At 44.5% G+C, this 26,108-nt stretch overlaps 1 long non-coding RNA gene across 1 annotated transcript; it reads right to left on the bottom strand.

Annotated features, from left to right (window-relative positions):
* Positions 1 to 305: 305 nt before the first annotated feature.
* On the bottom strand, positions 306 to 6,436 carry LOC120979674. Its single transcript, XR_005774358.1, has 3 exons — positions 6,344 to 6,436; positions 656 to 662; positions 306 to 407 (listed from the first exon to the last, which is right to left on the bottom strand). It is a non-coding gene; the product is annotated as an uncharacterized LOC120979674 (long non-coding RNA).
* Between the last annotated feature and the right edge of the window lie 19,672 nt (positions 6,437 to 26,108).

Consider the following 26,108-nt stretch of genomic DNA (forward strand, 5'->3'; position numbering starts at 1 on the left):
GAAGTGCGGGTCCGCATTTCCGTATCCGGGCCGCACATCGTGCGGCCCCATAGAAATGGATGGGTCCGCAGTTCTGTTGTGCAAAATGCGGAATGGAATTGCGGACGTGTGAATGGAGCCTTACACTTCAATAAACCCCCCAGTCCCTGTCATCCATGCTGTCAGTAAGCTGTCAAAAAGCTTTTTGGGAATTCATTAGGGTTAGTTAGGGAGTTATCAGGGTTAGAGCTCTAGTTTTAGGGTAAGTTAGACTAACGTTTATCGTAAAAAAAAAATTATTATATAATAAATTTTTTAAAATAATAAAAAAAAAAATATTGGGGACCTCAGTACTTGTCTCTAATTATAAATACTCTGCGTTTCAACCCCCCCCCCCATACCTCCGAACCTCTATCTTCTATCTGTGACTAGGGATGAGCGAACCCGAACTGTATAGTTCGGATTCGTACCGAATTTTGGGGTGTCCGTGACACGGACCCGAACCCGAACATTTTCGTAAAAGTCCGTGTTCGGGTTCGGTATTCGGCGCTTTCTTGGCGCTTTTTGAAAGGCTGCAAAGCTGCCAATCAACAAGCGTCATACTACTTGCCCCAAGAGGCCATCACAGCCTTGCCTACTATTGGCATGGCTGTGATTGGCCAGTGCAGCATGTGACCCAGCCTCTATTTAAGCTGGAGTCACGTAGCGCCGCACGTCACTCTGCTATGATCAGTGTAGGGAGAGGTTGCAGCTGCGACGTTAGGGCGAGATTAGGCAGATTAACTCCTCCAAAAGACTTCATTCTGTGATCGATCTGCAGCTGTGGATCATTGAAGTGCTATTATTGACTTGCTCACTTTTTTGAGGCTGCTCAGAGCGTTTTTAGATCACTTTTTTTCTGGGGTGATCGGCGGCCATTTTGTGACTTGTGGTGCGCCAGCACAAGCTATCACCAAGTGTATTTAACCATCGATAGTGTGGTTATTTTGTGCTATATCCTACATCAGCTGCAGTCTGAGCCTGTGTCACCGAAGTGCATTTAACCATCAACAGTCTGGTTATTTTTTGGCCATATACAACATCAGCTGCAGGCTGAGCCTGTGTCACCCAAGTGCATTTAACCATCAACAGTCTGATTATTTTTTGGCCATATACTACATCTGGTGCAGGCTGAGCCTGTGTCACCCAAGTGCATTTAACCATCAACAGTCTGATTATTTTTTGGCCATATACTACATCTGGTGCAGGCTGAGCCTGTGTCACCCAAGTGCATTTAACCATCAACAGTGTGGTTATTTTTTGGCCATATATTACATCAGGGGCAAGTTGAGCCTGTCACCCAGCGCCTAAAAAATAGACCTGACATTTCTATTCAACCAAATCTGTACTGTTTTAGCTGGTCAAGTTATTTGTAGTGACCGTAAAAGCACACTTTTTTTTCTGGGTTGAAAAACTATTCCCAAATTTGCCATTCTCAAAATAACTAGTTTCTGGTATTTGAGGCCTACTTGAAATCTATCCCAAAAAGGATATCTTACATTGAAGGTGCTGATAGTGTCATTCAGAAAAACCTAAGACACACGCTAGCGTGCAGATAGAAGTCTGATTCTGTGATTAAACCTATACCTGTCACATAGCGCAAAAAAAAACAGGTCTCACATCTCTATTCAACCAAATCTGCACTGTTTTAGCTGGTCAAGTTATTTGTAGTGACCGTAAAAGCACACTTTTTGTTCTGGGTTGAAAAACCATTCCCAAATTTGCCATTCTCAAAATAACTAGTTTCTGGTATTTGAGGCCTACTTGAAATCTATCCCAAAAAGAATATCTTACATTGAAGGTACTGATAGTGTCATTCAGAAAAACCTAAGACACACGCTAGCGTGCTGATAGAAGTCTGATTCTGTGATTAAACCTATACCTGTCACACAGCGCAAAAAACAGGCCTCACATCTCTATTTACCAAATCTGTACAGTTTTAGCTGGTCAAGTTATTTGTAGTGACAGTAAAAGCCCTATTTTTTTTCTGGGTTGAAAAACCATTCCCAAATTTGCCATTCTCAAAATAACTAGTTTCTGGTATTTGAGGCCTACTTGAAATCTATCCCAAAAGGATATCTTACATTGAAGGTACTGATAGTGTCATTCAGAAAAACCTAAGACACACGCTACCGTGCAGATAGAAGTCTGATTCTGTGATTAAACCTTAACCTGTCACACAGTGCAAAAAAAAAACAGGTCTCACATTTCTATTCAATGGTCTGCCGGGTGTTCACTCCAAGGTCATGGAAGTCACGCCTGCGGCCACCCCGTTCTCCGAGGGATATGTCCTGAAATCCAGCTGAAAGCTGCAGAACATCAGTCGGAGGTCTCTCCACTACTGGCGGGCCTCTCTGGCGCCCTCTTCCCACAAGCAAAGGCTCGACTGGTGGCTGCTGGGGTCTTTCAATGCGTCTAGGTTCTTGAGCCTCTTGCTCCTGTCCAGGCTGTCCTTGGCTGGGCTGCCCCCTGGCACGTGCTCTTTCGCGGGCTCTGGCTCGTCCACTCATCTTCTATTCCTGAGAGGATATAAACCGCTAATAAGGTCAATCTGCCGCCTAGCAGCTCCGCCGTGGCACAATCACCTCAGAACTCGCACACTGGTGACTTTAGGTATCTTCACTGGTCACTTTGAGCAGAATGATGACATCCGAGTCACGGCACCAAATGTAACCCTCTTTTCCTTGCACCATCTGCGACACCTCCAGCTTTCACACTCACTCGGTCACCAGCTCCTCCAGGCATAAACTCTAAGTGGACTCTAAGGGACGACACTCAGGTCTTCTGTGGTTTAAAGCTTTATTGAGGTGGAGTGCACTTGGCTGGAGCCTGTAATACAACAGGGAAACACTGCCACTATGTGGTATACAGCCAGGTCACCAGCCCACCTATATCATAACAGGCAGTCATTATATTACATTCCCACATACATGTTACAGGATATAACAAAGCATACAGAAAAATGAACAAGAGAAAATCATTTACAAAGATATTGCAGCAGGGTGACCTGGAATACAGCATGTCTTGCAGCCATTTTAGGAAGAACACATGTCTCTTTAACTGTACATCATCTACTCAGCCTAGCATGTGCTGCAGGGTTTAAAGGCTGCTAAAAAACATACAGTCACCTCTTTACATTCTACAGAACTATTATGGGTATATATTATAACTTTTTACAATAGATAAATGAACTTTAGCTTTAGAGAACTTAGACAGAGATCCTACCTCCTTCACAGTTAATGTCTGCACTGAGGAGACCAAACCAAGTAGCAGAATACACAGGGGGCTTTCTGGAAGAGTCCACTGTAAAGACTCTGTCTGTTAAAACTTTCCTCAGTTATCTAATAGCACATTTGAAGAGGTTTATTTAGCATGTCCTGACTCTCTGCTAACAGCTTATGAATATATGGAACTATATTTAACAAGTGATCATTGCTGCAGCTCCTGTATATTGGTATGACCCTATTGCAAACCTGCAGACTGGATATTTGGTGAAACTTCATGTGGTTCATATCGACTGTACTACACCACTGACTTGGTGCCTGGGCCTAAATATGTGACAGTGGCCTGTTCCAGTGGTGGGTGACGTGATGCCTGATTCTCTGCTATGACATGAAGACAGATTCTGTGCTGACATAAGGCCAGATTCTCTGTTACGGGACCGCTCTCCTCTGCCTGGGTGCCTGAGCCTAAATGTGTGACAGTGGCCTGTTCCAGTGGTGGGTGACGTGAAGCCTGATTCTCTGCTATGACATGAAGACTGATTCTGCGCTGACATAAGGCCAGATTCTCTGTTACGGGACCTCTCTCCTCTGCCTGGATGCCTGGGCCTAAATGTGTGACAGTGGCCTGTTCCAGTGGTGGGTGACGTGAAACCTGATTCTCTGCTATGACATGAAGACAGATTCTGTGCTGACATAAGGCCAGATTCTCTGTTACGGGACCTCTCTCCTCTGCCTGGGTGCCTAGGCCTAAATGTGTGACAGTGGCCTGTTCCAGTGGTGGGTGACGTGATGCCTGATTCTCTGCTATGACATGAAGACAGATTCTGTGCTGACATAAGGCCAGATTCTCTGTTACAGGACCTCTCTCCTCTGTCTGGGTGCCAGGGCCTAAATGTGTGACAGTGGCCTGTTCCAGTGGTGGGTGACGTGAAGCCTGATTCTCTGCTATGACATGAAGACAGATTCTGTGCTGACATAAGGCCAGATTCTCTGTTACGGGACCTCTCTCCTCTGCCTGGGTGCCTGGGCCTAAATGTGTGACAGTGGCCTGTTCCAGTGGTGGGTGACGTGAAGCCTGATTCTCTGCTATGACATGAAGACAGATTCTGTGCTGACATAAGGCCATATTCTCTGTTACAGGACCTCTCTCCTCTGTCTGGGTGCCGGGGCCTAAATGTGTGACAGTGGCCTGTTCCAGTGGTGGGTGACGTGAAGCTTGATTCTCTGCTATGACATGAAGACAGATTCTGTGCTGACATAAGGCCAGATTCTCTGTTACGGGACCTCTCTCCTCTGCCTGGGTGCCTGGGCCTAAATGTGTGACAGTGGCCTGTTCCAGTGGTGGGTGACGTGATGCCTGATTCTCTGCTATGACATGAAGACAGATTCTGTGCTGACATAAGGCCAGATTCTCTGTTACGGGACCTCTCTCCTCTGCCTGGGTGCCTGATCCTAAATGTGTGACAGTGGCCTGTTCCAGTGGTGGGTGACGTGAAGCCTGATTCTCTGCTATGACATGAAGACTGATTCTGCGCTGACATAAGGCCAGATTCTCTGTTACGGGACCTCTCTCCTCTGCCTGGGTGCCTGGGCCTAAATGTGTGACAGTGGCCTGTTCCAGTGGTGGGTGACGTGAAGCCTGATTCTCTGCTATGACATGAAGACAGATTCTGTGCTGACATAAGGCCAGATTCTCTGTTACAGGACCTCTCTCCTCTGTCTGGGTGCCGGGGCTTAAATGTGTGACAGTGGCCTGTTCCAGTGGTGGGTGACGTGAAGCCTGATTCTCTGCTATGACATGAAGACAGATTCTGCGCTGACATAAGGCCAGATTCTCTGTTACGGGACCTCTCTCCTCTGCCTGGGTGCCTGGGCCTAAATGTGTGACAGTGGCCTGTTCCAGTGGTGGGTGACGTGAAGCCTGATTCTCTGCTATGACATGAAGACTGATTCTGCGCTGACATAAGGCCAGATTCTCTGTTACGGGACCTCTCTCCTCTGCCTGGGTGCCTGGGCCTAAATGTGTGACAGTGGCCTGTTCCAGTGGTGGGTGACGTGATGCCTGATTCTCTGCTATGACATGAAGACAGATTCTGTGCTGACATAAGGCCAGATTCTCTGTTACAGGACCTCTCTCCTCTGTCTGGGTGCCGGGGCCTAAATGTGTGACAGTGGCCTGTTCCAGTGGTGGGTGACGTGATGCCTGATTCTCTGCTATGACATGAAGACAGATTCTGTGCTGACATAAGGCCAGATTCTCTGTTACAGGACCTCTCTCCTCTGTCTGGGTGCCGGGGCCTAAATGTGTGACAGTGGCCTGTTCCAGTGGTGGGTGACGTGAAGCCTGATTCTCTGCTATGACATGAAGACAGATTCTGTGCTGACATAAGGCCAGATTCTCTGTTACGGGACCTCTCTCCTCTGCCTGGGTGCCTGGGCCTAAATGTGTGACAGTGGCCTGTTCCAGTGGTGGGTGATGTGAAGCCTGATTCTCTGCTATGACATGAAGACTGATTCTGCGCTGACATAAGGCCAGATTCTCTGTTACAGGACCTCTCTCCTCTGTCTGGGTGCCGGGGCCTAAATGTGTGACAGTGGCCTGTTCCAGTGGTGGGTGACGTGAAGCCTGATTCTCTGCTATGACATGAAGACTGATTCTGTGCTGACATGAAGCCAGATTCTCTGCTATGGTATGAAGAGACTGATTCTGTGCTGACATGAAGCCAGATTCTTTGCTATGGCATGAAGAGACTGATTCTCTGCTGACGTGAAGCCAGATTCTCTGCTATGGGACCTCTGTCCAATTGATATTGGTTCATTTTTATTTTTTTTATTTTTATTTTAATTCATTTCCCTATCCACATTTGTTTGCAGGGGATTTACCTACATGTTGCTGCCTTTTGCAGCCCTCTAGCTCTTTCCTGGGCTGTTTTACAGCCTTTTTAGTGCCCAAAAGTTCGGGTCCCCATTGACTTCAATGGGGTTCGGGTTCGGGACGAAGTTCGGGTCGGGTTCGGATCCCGAACCCGAACATTTCCGGGAAGTTCGGCCGAACTTCTCGAACCCGAACATCCAGGTGTTCGCTCAACTCTATCTGTGACCAGTCACAGATTTTGCCAGCCGTGACAAATTTCTGTCACCAGTGACTGATATAAAGCTCCACTGCTTTTGGAGCACTTTTTCTTTAATTTTTTTTCTAAATAAAAAAGTAATAAATTACTTTACAAGTTAGTATTAGGGTTACAAAATGTCTCAACAGGTGTACAGCGCCGAGGAGGCTTAGGGTACTTTCACACTAGCGTTTTTGTTTTCTGGTATTGAGTTCCGTCACAGGAGCTCAATACTGGAAAAAAACTGATCAGTTTTATCCTAATGGTTTAAAAGGAAGGAGAAGTCCAGCTCAGATCAGGTGTGAATATGTGGCTTCTTTATTTCAGCGGTTATAAAAATTACATACAGCAAGGTGCAACAAGTGACGCGTTTCAGACCTCTATATCATCAGGGTCCTTCTTCATGACAAACACAAAATACTGTGGGACCATCCCCTGATAAATCTCTGTCCAATCACAGACTGATAGTAATCACCTGAGAGAGGGAGGTATCAGGGGGTGGTCCCACATGTCGTGGAGCAGGTGAGAGCTGCATTACGCCTATTATTTGAGTATTATCCTAATGCATTCTGAATGGAGAGCAATCTGTTCAGGATGCATCAGTTCAGTCCCTCTTACATTTCTTGGACGGAGAAAATACCGCAGCGTGCTGCAGTTTTCTCTCCAACCAAAAATCCTGATCACTTGCCGGAATGCCGTCCCTGGCATTCCTTTACAATGAAGTGTATTAGTGCCGGATCAGGCATTAAGTGTTCCGGCAAAATGGATCCGACTTTCCCGTCTCCGCATGCGCAGACCTTTAAAAAAATTAAAATAAGTTTATACCGGATCCGTTTTTCCAGATGACACCGTAGAGATGGATCCGGTATTTCAATGCATTTGTCAGACGGATCCGCATCCGGATCCATCTGACAAATGCCATCAGTTTGCGTCCGTATTGCCGGATCCGGCACCTCAGGTGCCGGACTTTATGGCCACTACAGGCATTCATGTGAACACTTCAGGGTTCACAGCAGGGGCGTTGCTAGGATAAAACATTAGGGGCCCCGAATTGAATCTAATGTGGTGGAAGAGCTGAAAGACCTGTGGTGATATCACAGGTCATGTGACCAGTAAAACAGTCAGTGGTTGAGAAGGACCTGCGATGATGTCACTATCATGTGACCAGTGCAGGAGAGGACGGCAGTGAAGAGGGGAAGAAGCTATAGTGATGTTTACTACATGAGGAGAGGTAAGTGAAGGGAGAGGCAGAGCAATGCTGGGTTATTTAACTGGGACTGTATGTTAGGGCTGAAGAGAGGGATGTTATTTACATGGAACTGTGTGTTGGAGGTGGCTGTGGAGGGGGTCATGTTATTTGCATGGGACTGTATGTTGATAGTGGCTGTAGAAGAGAGTGATATTATTTACATAGGACTGTATGTTGGAGGGGGCTGCGGCAGGGTGTTGTTATTTACATGGGACTGTATGTTGGAGGGGGCTGGGGCAGGGTGATGTTATTTACATGGGACTGTATGTTGAAAGCGGCTGTGGTAGGGGATTATGTAATTTACATGGGACTGTATGTTGGAGGGGGCTGGGGCAGGGGGATGTTATTTACATGGGACTGTATGTTGGAGGCGGCTGGGGAGGAGATGATGTTATTTATATAGGACTGTATTTTGGAGGAGGCTAGAGATGGTGTTATGTTATTTACATGGGACTGTATGGCGGAGGGAGGGAAATAGTGTTATTTACATGGGACTGTATGTTGGAGGGGGTGAAGGGAGGGGAGTGATGTTATTTATATAGGACTATATTTTGGAGGGGGCAGGAGAGATGGTGTGATGTTATTTACATGGGACTGTATGGTGGAGGCGGGAATATAACAGGGGGCACTGCAAATCCAGGGGACATTATAGGTGTTCTTATTACTACTGAGGGCTCTATAGGAGGGACTTATAGATCCGCCTTATTTCTACTAAGAGTACTATGGGGGTTTTATTACTATTGAGGGGTCTGTAGAGAGCTTTATTACCACTGGGGGGACAATATGGGGCCTTATTTGTACTGGGGCCTCTGTGACTGTATTATTAATACTGGAGGGCTCTTCTTCTAATGGGGGCACTCTTGGGGAGCATTATCACTGTTAGTGGCACTGTAGGGAGCAGTATTACTATGGGGGGAACAAATTTTTCTTCAGGATAGTATCTGGGGGTATTGGGGGGGCACAGCGAGCAGCAGGGAAACACTGTTAGGACTCCAGGTTGGGGGATGATGAAAGAAATGTGAGGAAGCTAAAATGGCCGTGTGTCACACTCCGCAGAGACGAGGCGGCTGAGAGAGGTTGTCCGAACCGAATGGAGAAGATGATGACAGAGAAGATCTACATCCGAGGAGGCCCTGGATGTGAGAGGTATGTGCTGCTGTATAGCAAGTACAGCCAAATGCAGTTTGTAGGGGGAGGGGGGACGACTTGGAGAACTGGGCCATATTTATTGGGGCTTGGGCCCCGGATCTTTTGAGATCCTAGCAACACCCGGGTTCACGGAAGCTGATTTTTTCCACCTTTTTTTTCCTGATGGATTGATAGGCATGATGGTGGAGCAAACTAATCTTTATGCCAATCAATTTTTAGCCGCCCACCCCAACTCATACTATGCAAGACCCCTTCAGTGGACTACCCCGACCCCTTTGGAAATGAAAACATTTTGGGGTCTAATACTTAATATGGGGATAATTAAAAAAACCATCACTACGGTCATATTGGAGTAATGAAAATGACCTTTTACATCACACGCCAATATACCGCACCATTATGTCCAGGACCCGATTCGAAGTTCTCCTGAAAATTCTACATTATAACAATAATGTAGATTGTCTACCCCCTAATGATCCTGGATATGATCGTTTATACATAATTCGGCCCATTATAGATTATTATTCTCAAGGTATATACCCCCCAAAAGCATCTGTCCATTGATGAATCCCTTGTGCACTTCAAGGACAGACTGCATTTTCGCCAACACACGCCCAACAAACGGGCAAGATATGGCATAAAAATCAACAAACTATGTGAAAGCCAAAGTGGCTATACACATAAATTCAGAGTTTACGAGGGAAAATATTCAAAAATCAAACCCCCAGAGGGCCCCCCTATACTTGAATTAGCAGGAAAAATAGTAAATTTGATTCACCCCCTGCTAGGTCAAGGGTACAACTTGTACCTTGACAACTTCTACACTGCTACAAGAGGACATAGTTTTAAATTAGAGGGGCAAAGGTTTAAAAGTAATATCAGGAAGTATTACTTTACTGAGAGAGTAGTGGATGCATGGAATAGCCTTCCTGCAGAAGTGGTAGCTGCAAATACAGTGAAGGGGTTTAAGCATGCATGGGATAGGCATAAGGCCATCCTTCATATAAGATAGGGCCAGGGGCTATCCATAGTACTCAGTATATTGGGCAGACTAGATGGGCCAAATGGTTCTTATCTGCCGACACATTCTATGTTTCTATGTTTCTATGTTAAGTGTCCCACTATTGAAATGCCTGTTTTCCAGAGACACTGTTGCATGCGGCACGAAACCAAAAACATCTGCCTAAACATTTTATAGACCAAAGAGTAAGAGTGAGGGAAAGCAGGGCAGTTTGCAGTGATAACATGATGCTTGTTAAGTACAAAGTCAAGTGTGATGTCTTTGTACTTACTACCATACATGCTGACAGATCTACCCCTGTTCCAGTTCATGGATCCACAGAATCAGTCCCCAAATATGTGTGCATCCAGGACTATAATAAGTTTATGGAAGGGGTGGATCTGTCAGACCAGGTACTGCAACCATACTCTGACCTCTGCAAAACTCGGGCATGGTATAAAAAATTGGCATTGCACCTGACACAAATAGCCCTCTATAATGCTTTTGTAAGTGCAGGAAACAGAGGAAAATTCCTGCACTTTCAAGAAAAAGTAATAAAGACCTTTTTATTTGGGGAATAGGAAGGGGAAGGGAGCAGGGCCACAGGAAGTGAGAGCAAAATAATACGAGGACAGCATTTCCCTGAGGTTGTTCCCTCCACAGAGACAAGGAGATGGCCACAAAAAAGGTGTCGGGTATGCTCCAGAAATGGAATCAGGAAAGACACAATCAGATCATCTTTGGGCAGTGGTAGGACCCCCACCGATCTAATAGTCATCCCCTATCCTCAACTGAAATACCACTTTGTGTTTCAAACTCTGATGTTACCGTCACACAACAAATTGTATAAGATGAGAAAAACATGGCTGCTGTCTTCCAGAAACAGCGTCATTCTTGTCCATAGGTCGGATCTGGTTCTGCGATTCAAAATCATGTTCATACTGTATGTCAAACCAAGAGAAAAGGTAAAGAAAGACACATGTCTATGTCCTCATGTCTTCTGCTGGACCTTGAAACGGTTTTCTGAGAGCTTACTTCTGGATACTACTTTTCCTCTGGATAGGTCATCAGTATCTGATTGGTGGGATCAACCGCTGATCAACTGTTTGAGAAGGCACCGGTGCTCACAGTAGCATGTCGGCCATCTCTCTGTGCCATCAATTGTATAGCGGCTGTACTTGGTATTGTGACTGCGCCTAGGTCATGTGACCAATGAACATGACCTCACATGGCTTGGGAAAGCTGCGAGAAGGCCGCAACGCTACTGAGAACGCCGCTACCTTTTCAAACAGCTGATCCGCGGGGGTCCCGGGTGTCGGCTTCCCCCACCGATCAGATACTGATAACCTATCCTGAGGATAGGTCATCAGTATTAAAGTTTTAGAAAACCTTATATCGTTGTTGTGTTCTTCTGTCTGGAACTGTTGAAGGATCTCTGCTGGAGCCAGCCTAGTCACAACCTGCTGTAAATACATTCAAAATACCTTTTTAGGTATGAATTCAAGTTTCAGAAATAAAATAGTTTCTATGTTTTTTGTTTTTTTTTGTTTTTCCACCGGAGCATTTTTGCTGAAGACAGTCATTAACCTTGATAAAAATCAGTTTGAGGCAAGAGATTGTAAGCTCTTCTGGGTAATAATTCATACCGTCGCGTAAATCTATTACAGCCCTTATGGCACAAATTTCAATGCATCGTAAAAATATTTATTGCAAAGTTCTTTGAGGCTTGTAGATTATCAAGTCCTCCACAGGGGTCCTTCAAAAAAAACAAAAAAAAACACGTTTACCTTGAAGAAGATTGCATCCAGAAAATGTGTATTTGTAATAAAAGGCAGATGCTTTCTTTTTACATTGCTACTTAGGAAATATCTTTGCAGGGAATCAATAACCGTCCGGATCTGTTTGGGGGATTGTCATCATAGCTTGTTTATTTCTTGTTTAAGGCAGACGGTAGACAATTCAGAAGATGACACTACGGGCATCGTAAATTCTTCACTGCACAATGCAGCAGTTTATGGGTGTATCTGCTGCTCTATTACTTGGTAATATGGATTTCAGTCTGAGGAATGTGACCTTATGTAATAATCTGAGTAACCTCACCGTCCTCTTCGCCATTCACTCCTTGTAACACCTACTGCAGGAAATGGAGCTTGACACAAGCACTCAAAGCAGGGGCGTAGCTAAAGGCTCGTGGGCCCTGATGTAAGACTTCATCAGTGCTTTGTGGCAACTGACTTTTTGCTGCCTGATGCAAAAACTGAAACTGCCCCCTCCTTCCCCTTTGCCAAATTCTCAATCTAACCATTTTCATCTGCAACAGGCACCTCCCCCCATGGCCCTTTAGGAAGGAAAAAATACTTGTTTTCGTGACGCCAGTTGCAGTGAAGCAACAAGGGCACAGGGCCCCTTTTAGTGATACTGTCAATGGTACCCAGGTGTAGGAATGCCAGAGTGGTGTAGGGTAGCCTATACTGTCCCTTAATATCTTGTGCTCGTGTCACGGTGCTCCTACCTGGATACGCTGGACCCCAGGCCTTGGCTCCGAAGCAATGAAAAGGGTGTTTGTTAATGAAGGGGATGGAGAAATAAATTGAGTCCAAACCTTGTGATGAAGTTGATAACAGCTTTACTCTGCATAAACGTTTCTCCAAACAGTCTCAGGCTTTGTCTTGGTTCCCAGCAGGCGGTAGCATGTAAACTGGCAGGCAAACAAACTCAACTTTGCTCTCTGGCTCTGCTGTGCTGACAAGCATAACTAGAATCTTTGCTTCTACAGGATGCTGTAACTTCTCTCTTGTAGTGTGACTCTAGGATTGTCCAGGGAAAACTACTCCTGGCTTCAGAGGCTTCAAGCTGTGGCCTCCCCATCCAGCAGAGCTGAAGGTGCTCTAGCTGGCTTAGACAGGGCTTGGCGTGGGCACATCAAACAGCGATGTGCCCAGCCCTTGCTTCCTTCCCCTAGCAGGGGGTAAGCTAGACTGGTCCCCATCCTTCCTGCAGGGTGGGGGGGGGGGGTTAGAATGGAATTGAAAGCTCCATTCTACCTAACTGTAGCTCTGCCGTGTTTGCTGCCACCTTCTGGCGAAACAGGTAAATTAAATTTTAACATAAACAGTTTCAAGAAATAGATATGCAGTGTTACGGTCCTGTAATAAATACACAGAATGACATTAGGTTAACAATAGAAAATAGCAGCGGGGTGCAGAAGTGTTAATGGCACTCTGGGTCATTACACATCCATCCCTACTGCTAGGCGAGACACACACAAGTGAGTTGAATGTGATAAACTTGCAGCGTGTGTCAGTGAGAGTTCCTGTTCTGGTCTCCGCTCCCCTGACAGGATCAAACAGCGTTATAATGCTGTGTAACCCTGAGAGTCCTAGAATCTGTCGTATTACACTGAAACAATGCTGCATGATCCTGTCAGAGGAGCAGAGGCCAGAACGGAAACTCTCACTGACACACGCTGCAAGTTTATCCCATTGAACTCACTGGTGTGTGCCTGGCCTTTAAAACATACTTGGAAAACATTACATACAGCGCTAAAAAACATACAGGGTAATACAGAGCCACATATGTACCTCTTACATCCAGTGATGTCTCCTCTGATGTAGATTTTTTCTTTCCTCGTCTTCTTCCTCTTAGAAGACCAGACCGCCATGATGATTTCTTTCAGCCATGTTTTGTCTCTGCAGAGTTTGACAAAAAGATAGAGAGAGCTGCAGCAGAAAGGACACGTTCCCCAAGTCGATTAGTCAATCTCTGATCTTCTTCAGAGTCTAAATATCAAAATAATAGAAAAATAATAAAAAATAAATAAATACTGACATACATAAAAACGTATTATAAGATTTCCATAGATTGCCGTTCTTGGTACAAGGTGTCCATATATATCATATAATAATCATGCATATAAAAAAAAAACAATACAGTATGGAGGAATGCCAGAAGACTATGAATATGATCAAAATACGAAAAAGAAAGAAAGAAAACTAGATAGATAGTAGATAGATAAAATAGATAGATAAAAGATAGATAGATAGATGGATAGATAGATAGATAACAGAGCGAATAGATAGATAGATAATAGATAGATAATAAATAGATAGATAGATGGATAATAGATAGAGAGCACAGCTTGTGCTGCCAGCAGAAGGTAAAGTAATGTGCAGGTTGTGGGGGACACATACAGGGCGCTCATATACCGCACTATACATTCACTTTGTCTCTTTGAAAAGAACGCACGGTGCTGTAGATGCGAGCAGACATACTGCTGCTGGTACAGATTGTGCTAGTGCTGCCTGGTGAACGCCGCGCTGCACTGTCATATTGTTATGGGTGAATGGCAACTTGACTGACAGTTAATGAGAGAATGTTTAACTTGTGTGTTGAGCACTAACTGCGCTGTCTATAATCTGACAGGACTGATGTATTTTTCTGGTGCAAGAAAGCATTCTGTAACGGCCCAGCAAATTGGATTTATGACTTTTTTTCTGCTTCTGGTACAGGATATATACTTGACTGCAATGTTTTTTATTTAAGGCTGGATGGAGCTTGTTAGCAGGAAATGCTTTAGTTGGAGGATCTCTCAAAAAGGAAACACTTGTGGTAATGATCTATGTAGTTGTGAGTTAAAGATTCTCATCTATCAGAAATGGTAGAGCAATACTGCTGTTGGTTAGCCAAAGGAGGAGATGCATTAACCTCTCTCTAGTGGTTATGTCGGTAGACATCACATTGTTCAGAGGAAAAATCGGTTAAGAAGAGACTTTCTCGGTGGTGGTCAAAGTTCACTAAGTTAAAGGGTTATTCCCATCTCAGAGATTTATGGCATTTTCAAGAGATGTGCCAGAAATTCCCGATAGTTGCGTGTCTCAACTATCTAGAGAAGGAGAGTACCACCCATCCCCATCTCTGACCTCTAATAATGGGGAGGTGGCCATGCATACAAGACTCTCTCCATTAACTTCTATAGGCATTCAGAAAATAGCCAAGCATGCTCCCATAGAAGGGAATGGAGGTAGCATGAGATGGGGATTGGGTAACACCTGTCTTGAGATAGGTGTAGGTGGGAACCGCATGTATTAGACATTGATGTCATGTCCTGTAGGAATAACCCTTTTAGATGGTTATTGCAATGCTAACAGAACTGGATGCCTCTAGGGTTCATGATGGATACACTGTCACGGCGGACGGGATCTCAAATACACAGATAAACCAACAAACAAGTATCTAGGCGAGAAGCTGGGGAAAGGTCACCTCTTAGCAAATCCCTGACTTCTCTCCCTACACTGCTAAGCCCACATTCAGACCTTGAAGGTAGGAATAAAGTGTCCTCGTGCCTGGGCTGAACATACCCTAGAATCCCTGAGATGGTGAAAGGGGAATAGGGGCCACCTGCTCCCTCAGAACCTGGAGGGGACAGATGACACACAAACCGCCTAGATAGCAAACAACAAAAACAGAAACCAAATTTATCTTATCTGAGCTGGAACAGACAATCCTTCCTTTCTTGCTTCCAAGGCCAGACTGATTTCTATAACCCGCACAGAACACTGGGAATGAGTGAACTTTAAACCAATGACCCCACCCAGTGCACCTGAAGGGAGGCGGATCTAGCACGACTCCAAAACAAAACAAAAAACTAAACACGTGCTGCTATTCTGGCCGAACTCCGCACATAGTCAGAGCGGGGCATGACATACACTTGAAGAAGAGCACAGAATTTCAATGGTGCTGCCAGTAAAAATTTGTGATGAACTCAAGAGTGCTAATGTTGTATGAATTATTGGGGTCAGGGTGCCCCTTTGTCAGATAGGAATTCAGCCTGAAATGCATTCCAAAATGTTATCTACAATGGTTATATGTAAAATTTCTGTAAGTCTTTCATCAGCCAACCTAACCTAAGACTAAGACTTTTGGGCCACAACCAAGAGGAAGCCATTCCTAACTCATTGCGCCTGTGCCCAATCTTGTGCCTACCCGCTTAACCACTGAAGGCTTTTGTTTTGTCGTCCTTTGGCTAATCAACAAAGGGGTTGTTTTTGTCACCGATGCAATTTTTTTAAAATATCCTTAAACCAACACCTTTGTCCATCATCGTGCAGGCCAACAAAACAATGGGAACATTGAGTTCATTAGGTTAAGATGGCTGCTGCATAAACAGATACCTGAAAGGTCTGTGGTCGATACTGTGGGTGTGGAACCACTGTGCCCACCAATAGATTTGACTCTGGGCTAAACTAAGTGTGTTATTCTGGTGGTCCCCTGGTATTCACCCTTTAGCCCCTGTACAGGGATCTGGAATTTTCTGCAGGGGAACCACCAGGCCTCTACTTCTAGAGTAGTCTCTGTGTGATTGACAGCTGACCCACTGGGTCAGAGACACTGATGCTGCGTATTGAGAGTGAAGGCAAAATCATAGTCAGGGACAGGCTGAAGTCAGGGCTGGCGGAGTACATGCTTATATGGCCTCAGGTCATGGCAGGCAGCTCCCTTCAGGTGCACTGGGTGGGGTCGTTGGTAAGGGTATGGCCACATGGTCAGGTTTCTGCATGCAGTTTTAGAAGTCAAAATCAGGAGTGGATCATAAAATTAAAGAAAATATCCAGGACAGATATGATGTCACATTTGACACATTTTAAGTAGAGTGGAAAATGTGCAATTTCAAGAATACATGATTTGAATTGACAATACTTATTGTCATGGAGAAGTATTCACCATCCTAATGTCATGTCTTTCTCTTCCTTCCACAAAATGTTTGCAGACATCTTGATTACCATGAGCTAAGACCATCACACTAATTGCTTATGTTGCTTCTGAGCAATCTCCTCCTATTTAGACTGCTTTTGTGATTTGTGGGTTTTGTGTTGTCAGCTTAACGATGTATGCACGTTATGCACTCTATACTACCAAGCTATGCCATGTCCATTCTGAATATTTCATTAAGACCCAGGTGGTTAGAGAAAATGCATTCATCTTATCTTAAATTCCTGTGATCCTGCAGCTTTTTCTAACTTTAAAAACGGAGTAAAAAAGAAAACACAAACTGTATCATTAAAATTTCGAGATGCATTTTTTTACTTAAATATTTAACCTATCTATTCCAAGCTAAAGCTACTGACAAATATTTTCCAAATGAGTAAATAAAAAAATAAGATGCTCATCACATTTTGCCTCTGATGTGCATGCATGTTAATGCTACAGAAACGTCCAATGTGTTCTGTTTATGTAGCTGCTCAGAATGGTAGATTACATTTCTTTTCAGACTTTCTGAATCCATCAGCACTTCTATTCCAGATACTGAAGGACTTCTGCAGACAATTGAAGAGCATTTCCACCTATTAGCAAGGAATGACCTGGAAATAAAAATTGTTGAGTCGTCTTCTTTTGTGAAGTCTAATTTCTTCTGCCATTTTATGAGTTATCTTGGGTAACGGATGATGGGTGACAACAACCATCATTTCCCAGCTCTCTCTTTCTCATCTACTGCACTGTCTATGTAACTGAGGCAGGGATAACCTTTTTGACCTTGAGGATCTAGTGAGTCTTCAATGCCTAACCTCCCTGGAGACCAAGGTTGTCCTGATCTATTCTGACCAAAAGGACTGATCAAGGAAAACTTGGTAGCTTTAATGTGGATGGTTTTCTGAAACCATCGACACTTTTGTGCCAGATGCTGAAGGACTGCTTTACACAATTGAAGAGTATTTCCCGCTATCTGCAAGGAATGACCTGGATATAGAAATTGTTGAATATTTGTGATGTCTTATTTCTGAGCTATCTTGGGTAATGGATGATGGGTGACAACAACCACCACTCCCAAGATCTCTCTCTTTGTCGCTCACTGCACTGTCTATGTACGAATGTCTAGGTTAGGGGTTTTGTGAGTCTTTCATATTCAACCTCCAAGGTTGACCTGATCTATCCTGCCCAACAGGACTAGAGATGAGTGAAGTTCTAAAAAATTCGATTCGGACGGTTTGCCAAACATTTCGAAAAAATTAGCTTTGATCCGAATATATTTGCGACGAATCATGATAAAAAACGGCTATTTACGGGCTGCATAGAGCTTATATGGGTGTAGAACACTGTGCCTTGCAGTAACACGCATAGGTAGTGTGCTAGGTAGTGTGCTGTCAGTCAGTATGACATGCAGATGACAGGCGTTGCTATTAGAATCACTGCACACTTCACTTATTTGGGCAGTCACGGGGCCAAAACTGACCAAATAACTCAAGTATGAACTCAGGTCCATGTTAGCGTCAAGAAGAAGCGCACTCTTTTTCCACCGTCGTCAGCTGATTCCATATAGATGTCTACAGAACCTATTAAACGCTTATGCAAGTAGAGCCCCCCGACAGAGTGGAGAGGGTGTCAGCAGTAAGTTTGTGTTGACGTCACTGATTATTTTTCCCTTTCTCTGATCTGTCAGAACAATAACCCACAAAAAACGGATCCTGTCTGGGGAGCATATGCCTTCACTCGGTCAGCATTTGGCCAGTAATCCACCAGTATTGCTAATGCCAAAAAAAACAGGAGTGGATCCAAAACAGAGATGACACGTGAAGGTAATATCTGCATGTCTTCTGTGTTTTGTACCCACTCCTGCTTTTGGCTACAAAATCATAAGCCAATTCTGATGGGACCATACAGGCCTTACAGCTGCTACACAGACAGAATCCGTTGTGCGTCTCATTTTTCCTTCCTTCTGACCGATCAGAAGAAAGGTCATATAAATAGTGATTGGAAGAAGGCCAAACAAGGACAATAGCTACCCCGTCATAGAGTGGGGAGGGTGGGAACAGCTTGAGAAGTCCACAGAGTGGCCCTATGACATAGTGGTGAGGTGGAAGCAGCATGAGGAGACCTCCAAGTGGCAAAATGACAGGGTCTGGAGGTGGCGGCGGCATCAGGAGGCCACAGAGTGGCACGGTGACATAGTGTGGAGATGGCAGCAAAAGCAGCATGATACCACAGAGTGGCAAGGTGACATAGTGTAGACATGGCAGCATCAGGAGGCCACAAAGTGGCACGGTGACATAATGTGGAGACGGCAGCAACAGCAGCAGCATGATACCACAGAGTGGCAAGGTGACATAGTGTGGATATGGCAGCATCAGGAGGCCACACAGTGACATAGTGTGGAGATGGCAGCATCAGGAGGCCACAGAGTGGCATAGTGTGGACATGGCAGCAACAGCAGCAGCATGATACCACAGAGTGGCACGGTGACATAGTGTGGAGATGGATGATCTAATCTAATGCATAAAGCATTGGTGGGTGGAAATCCTGGCTGATCCACACCTGATTCATCTTGACAAAAGTAAGTCTCTACACATTTTGGGTGGACAGGCGAGTTCTTCTTGGGGTAACTATGGCCCCCGCCACACTAAACACCCACTCTGATGCCACAGTCCTGGCATGGCAGGACAGCTTTTCCAGGGCAAACTCGGCCAGTTGAGGCCACAAATCCCGTTTTGCTGACCAGTAGTCCAACAGATCTTCTATAAAGGCTGGCAGGGTGCTGTCAAAGTATGCCACCACCTGCTGGTTCAGGTCCTGCTCCAGGTCTTCCTGCTGCTGCTGCTGAGTAGTTTCTTCACTATGTGGGTGACATACTTTTAGCTGAACTAAATAAATTAAAAGCAAATTAAAACACCCCTAAAAGCACCAAATATATATATTTTTTTACTGAGATAGGCCACTAAAGGATTTAAAATTGTCAGCGAAACGATTTCAGCGTAAATAACAGCAAAAGTGAACTGCGTATAAATTTCTCGTATTGGACTAAAATAGGGCACTAAACGATTTCTAAGTAAATAACAGAAAAAGTGAACTGCGAATATTTTTCTCTTTTTCTCTAGAAATATGGCAATAAACGCTTTTAGCGCAAATAACACCAAATGTGAACTACGTCTATTTTTCTCGTATTGGAGTGAAAGAGGACAAGAAACGCTTTTAGCGCAAATTACACCAATCATGAACTAAGTCTGTTTATCTCTTTTTCTCTAGAAATATGGAAATAAACGCTTTTAGCGCAAATAACACCAAATGGGAACTGCGTAAATATTTCTCGTATTGTATTAAAATATAGGTGAAACTAGAAAAATTTAAATATTGTGCAAAGTTCATTTATTTCAGTAATGCAACTTAAAAGGTGAAACTAACATATGAGATAGACTCATTACAGGCAAAGCGAGATATTTCAAGCCTTTATTTGTTATAATTTGGATGATTATGGCTTACAGCTTATGAAACCCCAAAGTCTCAATTTTGAGGTCTCCTTTGCTCAGGGGGTATGGATTAATTAGCTGACTAGAGTGTGACACTTTGAGCCTAGAATATTGAACCTTTTCACAAAATTCTAATTTTAAGCTGCATTACTGAAATAAATGGACGTTTGCACGATATTCTAATTTTTCGAGTTTCACCTGTAGGCCACTAAATGATATTAGCGCAGTTAACAGCAAAAGTGACCTGCGTATACAGTATATTTATCTTTTTGCACAGATAAAAGCCACTAAAGGTATTTCAACATAGCACTTGCACCCCAATAACTAATTGCTGGAATGACAGAGCTGTATTATGAGACTATCTGACAAGTAATGTTTCCCTGCACTTGTAATTCTTTTTTTTTCACAATGAGGATTTTCCTATGACTCTCCCTAGCATCTGAACACGTCTCTCCCTGCCTGTGAAATGATTCCTCTCACTATACTTTCCCTGCACTAGTAAATCGCTTCTTTCCTTTTTTTTTTTTAACAATTAGTTTTTCTTTCACTCCCCCTAGCGCCTGCATACACGTCTGTCCCTGAACAAAGTACGATAGTGAATGGCAGACTCTAAGATGGCCGCCGTATTTATAGGGATGTGACATCACCGGGCTGGCTAGCTGCTGATTAGCTGCATGCATGGCATTATGGGTCATCCCGCCTTCCCAGAGTTCCTTGCCCCATGTCCTCACAAGTGTAGCTGCCATTTTAGCCGCCATTGTAGCCGGCTAGCCGCCATGTTAGGAAAAATGATGATTCGTTACTACGAAGCGCAAGGAAATTTGCATTAGTTCAGAATCAAATTTTTCCTGAAATTCGGAACGAATTCGACATCGTCAACTTCGATTCGCTCCTCTCTAAACAGGACGCATCAAGGAAAACCTGGTTTCATTAATGTGGATATGGTTTTCCGAAATGGTCATTTATGCCAGATACCAAATGACTTCTGTAAACAATGGAAGAGCATGTCCCACCGTAAGCAAGGAATGACCTGGGAATATAAATCCTTGAATCATCCTCTTTTACAAACTCTTATTTCTTCTGCCATTTTCTGAATTATCTTTGGTAACATATGATGGCTGACAATAATTATCACCCCACAGCTCTCTCTCTCTCTCATCTACTTTACTCTCTTTGGTAGTAGGTCTAGATTATACTGAGGCAGCAGTAACCTTTACCTACCTTGAGGATCTAGGGAGCTTTCAATACCCAAACTCCTTGGACATCCAGGTTGCCTTGATTGGTTCTGCCTAGCAATGGTACACCCTGGAAATCATGCCCAGGAACCCCACCTTACAGAAAAAATGGTGCATTCTGGTGTCTATTCAAAGATCCTTTCTAGCTATGAAGAGGTGTCCATGTATCCCGATCAAATTTCGGGTTATTCAGTTTAGAAAAAAGATGACTGAGGGGAGATCTAATAACTATTTATAAATATATCAGGGGTCAGTACAGAGATCTCTCCCATCATCTATTTATTCTCTGCATCTAGAGGAAAGAAGGTACCTACACAAACATAGAAGAGGATTCTTTACGGTAAGAGCAGTGAGACTATGGAACTCTGTGCTGGAAAAAGTGGTGATGGTGAACTCATTAAAACAGTTTGAGGGGCCTGGATGCATACTTATTAGATTTCTGGAGAAGGGTCGTTGATCCAGGGAGTTATTCTGATTACCTGATTGGAGTCGTGAAGGAATTTTTTTCCCATAAAATGAGGAAAATTGGCTTCTACTAGTGTTGAGCGAACCAGATCTGCATTTAATAAAGCTTGTTGAAAGGCTGCAGGGCAGCCAATCAACAAGCTTTTAAGCTGTGGGCACTTAGAAGCCATCACAGCCATGCCTAGTAATGGCACGGCTGTAATTGGCCGGTGCATCATGTGACCCAGCCTCTACACAAGCTGGATCATGTGTAGCACCGCCCATCAGCTCTCAGTAGTGCAGGGACAGGAAGCAGGCAGCTGAAGTGAGGGAGAGTGTTAGGAATTTCATCTGTCTATTTATTCTGTGGGTGACCTATAGTGATTTTTTGGTAGGTTCAATGCACCATCTTTGTACCCCTGACACAAAGATATAATAGTTAATCTGTCTGTTAGTTCGGTGGGTGACATACGTCCATTTTTTGTGTGAGGTACACCTGCACTGCATACGTGACAGGGAAATTAATATAGTTAATCTGTCTGTTAGTTCAATGGGTGACATATACCCATTTTTGGTGTGAGGTACACCTGCACTGCATACGTGACAGGGAAATTAATATAAAGTTGGGACACTAAACAAATTGTAAATAAAAACTGAATGCAATGATGTGGAGATGGCAAATGTAAATATTTTATTTGTAATAGAATGTAGATGACAAATGAAACGTTTAATCCGAGTAAATGTATAATTTTAAAGGAAAAATACGTTGATTCCAATTTTCACGGTGTCAACAAATCCCCAAAAAGTTGGGACAAGTACCAATAAGAGGCTGGAAAAAGTAAATTTGAGCATAACGAAGAGCTGGAAGACCAATTAACACTAATTAGGTCAATTGGCAACATGATTGGGTATAAAAAGAGCTTCTCAGAGTGGCAGTGTCTCTCAGAAGCCAAGATGGGTAGAGGATCACCAATTCCCACAATGTTGCGCAGAAAGATAGTGGAGCAATATCAGAAAGGTGTTACCCAGCGAAAAATTGCAAAGACTTTGCATCTATCATCTTCAACTGTGCATAACATCATCCGAAGATTCAGAGAATCTGGAACAATCTCTGTGCGTAAGGGTCAAGGCCGTAAAACCATACTGGATGCCCGTGATCTCCGGGCCCTTAAACGACACTGCACCACAAACAGGAATGCTACTGTAAAGGAGATCACAGAATGGGCTCAGGAATACTTCCAGAAACCATTGTCAGTGAACACAATCCACCGGGCCATCCGCCGTTGCCAGCTGAAACTCTACAGTGCAAAGAAGAAGCCATTTCTAAGCAAGATCCACAAGCTCAGGCGTTTTCACTGGGCCAGGGATCATTTAAAATGGAGGGCGGCAAAATGGAAGACTGTTCTGTGGTCAGACGAGTCACGATTCAAAGTTCTTTTTGGAAATCTGGGACGCCATGTCATCCGGACCAAAGAGGACAAGGACAACCCAAGTTGTTATCAACGCTCAGTTCAGAAGCCTGCATCTCTGATGGTATGGGGTTGCATGAGTGTGTGTGGCATGGGCAGCTTGCATGTCTGGAAAGGCACCATCAATGCAGAAAAATATATTCAGGTTCTAGAACAACATATGCTCCCATCCAGACGTCATCTCTTTCAGGGAAGACCCTGCATTTTTCAACAAGATAATGCCAGACCACATTCTGCATCAATCACAACATCATGGCTGCGTAGGAGAAGGATCCGGGTACTGAAATGGCCAGTCTGCAGTCCAGATCTTTCACCTATAGAGAACATTTGGCGCATCATAAAGAGGAAGGTGCAACAAAGAAGGCCCAAGACGATTGAACAGTTAGAGGCCTGTATTAGACAAGAATGGGAGAGCATTCCTATTTCTAAACTTGAGAAACTGGTCTCGTCCCCAGACGTCTGTTGAGTGTTGTAAGAAGAAGGGGAGATGCCACACAGTGGTGAAAATGGCCTTGTCCCAACTTTTTGGGGATTTGTTGACACCATGAAATTCTGATTCAACATATTTTTCCCTTAAAATGGTACATTTTCTCAGTTTAAACTTTTGTTCCGTGATTTATGTTCTATTCTGAATAAAATATTAGAAGTTGGCACCTCCACATCATTGCATTCAGTTTTTATTCACGATTTGTATAGTGTCTCAACTTTTTTGGAATCCGGTTTGTAGTTAATCCATCTGTTAGATCAGTGGGTGACATATACCCATTTTTTGTGCGAGGTACACCTGCACTGCATACGTGACAGGGAAGTTAATCCGTCTGTTAGTTCGGTGGGAGAAAGAGATAGTACCCTTCTATACACCAGCGATCCCTGTCCCTGAATGCCAGCATTTCAAAATTCATGGCCTTTGAAATGCTGTAATTACATCTGGTGGAGATGGAGACTTTTAAACACCTCATGGCGGTACGTGGTTCCCAGCCGCCACTACTTTTCCAGGCGAGCCATCCCTGCCCTGCACAACCAAGTGGCAGACAAAATCAGGTGTGCACTGTGCAACGCCATCTGTGGCAAGGTCCCCATAACCACCGATACGTGGATCAGTAAGCACGTGCAGGGACGTTATATCTCCCTAACTGCACACTGGGTTAATGCAGTGGCGGCTGGGCCTTAGGTAGATAGGATTGCAGGACGTTTCCCGTTGCCTCATGTTGCCTCCTCTTTCTACTCCGCTTCCTCCTCTACCGCCTCCTCATCCAGTCAGCATAACACCTGCACCACCAACTTCAGTACAGCCAGGGGGAAACGACGGAAGGCTGTTTTGAAAACTCATCTGTTTGGGGGAAAAACCACACACCGCCCAGGAGCTGTGGAGGGGCATGGAACAACAGACCGATGAGTGGTTGGTGCCACTGAGCCTCAAGCCCGGCCTGGTGGTGTGCGATAACGGGCGAAATCTCATAGCAGCTCTGGGCCTAGCCGGTTTGACGCACATCTCTTGCCTGGCGCATGTGCTGAATTTGGTGGTGCAGAGGTTCCTGAAAAATTACCCCGATATGTCAGAGCTGCTGCATAAAGTGCGGGCCATCTGTGCGTGCTTTCTGCGTTCGCACCCTGCTGCTGTGCGCTGCAGAGTAACTTCGGCCTTCCCGTTCACCGACCCATATGCGACGTACCCACAAGGTGGAACTCCTCCTTGCACATGCTGGAGAGACTGTGTGAGTAGCAGCAGGCGATAGTGGAGTTTCAGCTGCAGCACACACGGGTGAGTCGCTCTGCAGAACAGCACCACTTCACCACCGAGTGGGCCTCCATGCGAGACGTCAGTGCCGAGTTGCACTGTTTCGAGTACTCTACCAATATGGCCAGTGCCGATAATGCAGTCCTCAGTGTTACTATCCCACTTCTATGTCTCCTTGAAAAAACACTTTGGGAGATGATGGAAGAGGATGTGGCACAGGAGAAGGAGGAGGAAGAGGGATCATTACCACGGTTTTCAAGAAGTCTTCAATGCAGCTGGGGCACCGCCAGCACCTCAGAAGGGAGTGTTAGCATGGCAGAAATATGGAAAAGCTTTGTCAGCACGCCAACAACAACCACCACCACCAGCCGATACAGAACGTCTGAGCAGGAAGCAGCAGGCAGCATTTCAGCAACATGGTGGAGCAGTATGTGTGCACACGCCTACACTTACTGACTGATGGGTCTGCCCCATTCAACTTCTGGGTCTCCAAATTGGAAACATGGCCTGAGCTTGCCCTTTACACCTTGGAGGTGCTGGCCTGCCCTGCGGCCAGTGCATTGTCCGAACGTGTGTTTAGCACGGCAGGGGGGGTGATCGCAGACAAGCGCATCCGCCTTTCCAAAGCCAACGTGGACAAGCTCACGTTCATTAAAATGAACCAGGCATGGATCCCACAGGACTTGTCCGTACCTTGTGCTCAATAGACAAGTATACCGGCCACACCCAGCCATTGTTATACTCTCTTTGCATTCTCTTTTTCATTTCCAAATGTTTTGGAGCCTTCCCAAATTTATAAAAAATGTATAAAAAATTTATAAAAAATTTATAAAAAATTTATAAAAAATTTATAAAAAATAAAAAAGGGGAAAAATCTAAAACTGTCTTGGCTATCTCCTTCTCCTCCACCGCCGCTTCTACCTACACCACCACGTCTACCGCCTCCTTAACCTCCTACTTCACATTGACCTCTGCCTCCTAGTTCAAGATTATTATTTTAATTTTTTTTTCTATTCTATGTTATTTTAAGTCATTTCCCTATCCACATTTGTTTGCAGAGCAATTGCCCTGCTCTTGACCCTATTTTGCTTCCTTTTGCAGTCCTCTAGCCCTTACTACAACTATTTTACAGCCAAAGTTCGGGTCCCCATTGACTTCAATGGGGTTCATGTTCGAGTTCGGGTCCCGAACACGAACTTTGACCCGAAGTTCAGCTGAACCCGGCGAACCCGAACAT

This window comes from Bufo bufo, chromosome 9 (assembly GCF_905171765.1).
Source record: "Bufo bufo chromosome 9, aBufBuf1.1, whole genome shotgun sequence".
Lineage (NCBI taxonomy): Eukaryota > Metazoa > Chordata > Amphibia > Anura > Bufonidae > Bufo > Bufo bufo.